Raw genomic sequence first — 4,796 nt, forward strand, 5'->3', positions numbered from 1 at the left:
TTAACAACTCTTTTGTTCATTAGAAGAAAATTACCTTTCAGCATGAGGCAGACTCTAAATGTACTGTTTACATTTAAAGTGGAAAAAAACTAATGTCACAGATCTTGTCAAAACAATTATTGCTATTGGCATTGTCCTACTCAGCAAAGCTTTGCTCTCAGAGTCACTGTCTGTGCTTCCATTGGTGAAGAAGAGTGTGTACCTCCTGGCCCTTTATGGGGTGACATTTTTAGTCCAGGCACAAGTAAATTACCAAAAGTTACCTTACTGGCTCTTACCTTCTACTAGGGGCAGGTGTTTCTAACTACTTTCAACTACTGGGACAAAACTTATTTTTCTTTTTATTCCTCTAGAGTACAAACAAGGAACATGCCTTAGTTACCTTGTATTGCTGTAACACAAATACAAAAAGTGGGTGACTTTAAAGAACAGAAATTTATTTTTTCACAGTTCTGGAGGCTAAAAGTCCAAATCAGATTTTAGGTCTTGTTGATTTCTTCTTTGATGGTAGCTCTGGGTGATCCTTGGTTCCTTGGCATTCCTTGATTTGTAGACAATCCACACATGGCATCTGTCTGCCTCTGTGTGTTTCTCGCTGTCTATTCTGGTCTTTTTATAACTCTAAAGTTATTAGATTTAAGATCCACCCTATACAGTATGACCTCAACTGACTGAGTATAGCTCAATTGATTACATTATGGAAAATGATTACATCACATTAAAACAGTTGCCATTTACTCAACTCCCATTGTCATTTACGCAACTCCAACTCGTGATAACCTCATATGTGTCAGAGTAGAACTGTGCTGAAAGGGTTTTCAGTAGCTGATTTTTCAAAAGCAGCCTGCCAGGCCTTTCTTCCGAGGCATCTCTGTGTGGACCGGAACACCCAACTTTTCAGTTAACAGTTGAGTATGTTAACCATTTGCACCACCGAGGAACATGAGATGAAAAGTCATTACATTATATTACAGTACATTACAGTATATTGCATAATATTACATTGTAGAAGGTAGTCTGCTCTACCCAAGCCCAACTGATTTAATCATTGTAAATACTCAGTGACAACAACTAAACTAGTGTTTGAGCAAACAACTGGGAACCATAGCCTGGTTAACACATAGCTTGGCACATAAAATGAGGATCACAAAGCCATAGTGTAAAATGTTTTGTACAAAAATTCAGACATATCCCAGGGTTTCAGCAGTAGAATGAACCATTGAATTCACCTAGTCCAAACTAGTAGCTACTGAAGGGGTCCTCAAAGAATCATGCTGCTGGCAAGAAGTGCACAGCCTCATAAAATAACCTGTTTCATTTACCAATAATCCCAACTCTTAAAAAGTTTATTGTTGGTATAAACAACTCTTATCTTTTGGAATAAGAAAGACTAAGAGCCTTCCCTTTGAGAACTAGACAAGGATGCCTGTTATCACCACTCTTTTTCAAATTGTAATGAAAGTCCTAGCCAGAACAATAAGGCAAGAAAGAGAAACAACAGGTATTCAAAGAAAAAAATGAAGAAGTAAAACTATCTCTATTCACAGATGACATAATCCCATACATAGAAGACCCTAACAATTCCACAAGAAAACTTCTGGCACTAACAGAGGAATTCAGCAGTGTTGCAGGGTGTAAGATCAACACAAAAAAATCAGTTGGATTCCTTTATGCTAACAAGGAGTATTCTGAAAAAGAAATCAAGAAAACAATACTATTTACAACAGCCCCCCAAATGATTAAATGCCTAGGGATAAACCTGACCAGGGCCATAAAAGACTTAAAAACTGAAATATTATAAAGCACTACTACAAGAGACTAAAAGATACCTACACAAATGGAAGGACATTCCAAGTTCATGGACTGGAAGACTTAACACAGTGAAAACATCAATACTACTTAAAGCAGTCTACAGAAACAATGCAACCCCAATTCAGATACCAAAAACAGTCTTTAATAAAATGGAAAAACTAATGACCAACTCATATGGAAAGGAAATAAACCTCAAATAGCCAAAGCAATATTGAAGAAAAAGAACAAAGCAGGAGACCTCACACTCCATGATATCAAAACATGTTATACAACCACTGTAATCAAAACAGCCTGGTAGCGGTTCAATGATAGACACATAGGCCAGTGAAATAGAATTAAGAGCCCAGAAATAAATCCAGCCATCTGTGAACAACTAATTTTTGACAAGGGATCAAAATCCGTTCAATGGAGCAGAAAGAGTCTCTAATAAATGGTGCTGGCAAAATTGGATATCCACTTGCAGAAAAATGAAACAAGACCCGTACCTCACACCATACAGAAAAACAAACTCAAAATGGATCAAACACCTAAATGATAAACCCAAAACTATAAAGTTCCTGGAAGAAAACATAGGGAGAAAACTATGGGACCTAATCTTTTATAAAAATAGGATAACAACAAATCCACAAATAGCAGAAGGCAAAATAGATAAATGGAACCTCATAAAAATTAAAAAATTATGCTCATCAAAAGACTTTATCAAAAAAGAGTAAAGAGGCAACCTACAGACTGGGAAAAGATCTTTGGAAATGACATATCCAATAAAGGTTTAATCTGTAAAATATATAGAAAACTTCAACAACAAAAAGACAACCCAATTATAAAATGGGCAAAGGACACAAACTGAACTTTCTCCAAAGAGGACATCAAAGCAGCCAACAAACACATGAAAAGATGCTTACGATCATTAGTCATTAGAGAGACGCAAAACAAAATTACAATGAGATACTGCCTCGCCTTGGCTAAAATGGCACTACTTAAAAAAAAAAAAAAAAAAGGTTGGCAAGTATGTGGGGATATTGGAACCCTTATCCATTGCTGATGCGACTGTGAAATGGCCCAACCACTATGGAAGACAGTATGGCACTTCTACAAAAAAACTAGAAATACAGCTACCCTATGATCCAGCAAACCCATGTCTAAATGTATACCCTAGAGATGTAAAAGTAGTGACACAAACAGACATCTGTACACCTATGTCCATTGCAGCTTTATTCACAATAGCAAAAAAAAAAAAAAATAGAAACAACTGAAGTCCCCATCAACAGAAGGATGGATAAGCAAAATTTGGTGGATACATACAATGGAATATTATATAACCATAAAGAATAATGATGCGCTTCACAAAACATATTATATAACATGGGTAGAGCAAGAGGGCATAATGCTAAGTGAAGTTAAGTCAAGCCCATGGGACAAATATTGTTTGATCCCTCTTTTATAAGAAGACAAGAATAGAAACATATATAAAGAGAATAAGATTCATTGGTGATTTCTAGGGATAGGAGTGGGAAGGGGGGAAGCATGTTTTAGATTGTAGATACCTGTTATTTTTGGTGATGGGTGTGGTGAGCAGAGCATGACCAAAGTAAATAAATGTCACTGAGAAGTACTAGTGAAAAGGATGCTGGTACTAAAAAACAAATGACATATATAAGACAGTAACAACCCCAACAAAGATCAAAAAATGAGTGTAAGCTCACATATGGATGTGTATAGGCATATAGGTATACAGGTAGGTACAGGTGTATACATATGTGAGAACAGATAAAAGTATAAACCCAGAAAACCCAGTGCCCTCGAGTCGATTCCGACTCATAGCGACGCTATAGAATGGAGTAGAACTGCCCCGTAGAGACAAAAGTATATGTACATGTAAATGCAGAGATGTGTGTGCAGGCACATATATTCACTGAAGACACAACAATCAATACTCCTCAGACATAACCAAACACCTTCTAAGACTGGTTTTCTGGGTTTGATGGCTTAGTACCACAATCTCATGGGACAACTCAATTAACATAACATAGTTCACGAAGTTCAAATTCTGCATCCTAGTGAAATGAGTAGCTTCTGGGGTCTTAAAAGCTTGTGAGCAGCCATCTAAGATATAACCATTGGTCTCATTGAGCAGAAGCACAGAGTAAGAAGGTAACCAAATCTCAGAGAAGAAACAAATATACAGGGCTGATAGCCTACTCAAGCCACAGCCTTATCTACCCTGAGATCAGAAGAACTAGATGGTGCCCAGCTACAACCACTGACCATTCTGACCAGGGTCACAATAGATGGTCCCAGATAGAATGGGAGGAAAATGTAGAACAAAACTCAAGGAAAGGCCAAACTAACTGGACCAGTCGAGACGTGACTCCCTGAGACTGTCACCCTGAAACACTCTTTAAAACCTTGAACTGAAACTATCCCCTGAAACACTTTTCAGTGAAATTGCAGAGCGGCACACAAAATAAAGGATATTACCCATAGGAATGGTGTTTTACTAGAAAAACATCTTATGAGATCAAAAGGTCAACCTTTATTCCACAGCAAAGATGAGAAGGTAAGGGGGCAGGTAAACTAGAGTGCTGGAAATAGAACAGCCAGAACATAATTAAAAAGAACATCGACACATTGTGAAAAATGCAACTAATGTCACTGAACAAGTTGTGTGGAAACTGTCAAATGGGAACCTAACTTATTGTGTAAACTTTCACCAAAAACACAATAGAATATTATTTTAAAAAGAAAAGAAAATGGCTGGGCTAAGATCCAACGCCATGTTTGTCTGACTACAAATCCTAAGCTCTTTCCAACAGTACACTGACTTAGAACTTTTGAAAGTTATGGAACTCTTTTTTTCCAATAAGCTGCTTTATACATAATTAATCAGTGATTCTTAGGGCAGCTGATGAGAGATGGGTGAAAACGCAGTAAGACAGAAAGAACCTGTAAGGGATCTTTGGCCTGACTATGCTGGGCATCATAAC

Source organism: Elephas maximus, chromosome 14, assembly GCF_024166365.1.
Source record: "Elephas maximus indicus isolate mEleMax1 chromosome 14, mEleMax1 primary haplotype, whole genome shotgun sequence".
Taxonomy (NCBI): Eukaryota; Metazoa; Chordata; class Mammalia; order Proboscidea; family Elephantidae; genus Elephas; species Elephas maximus.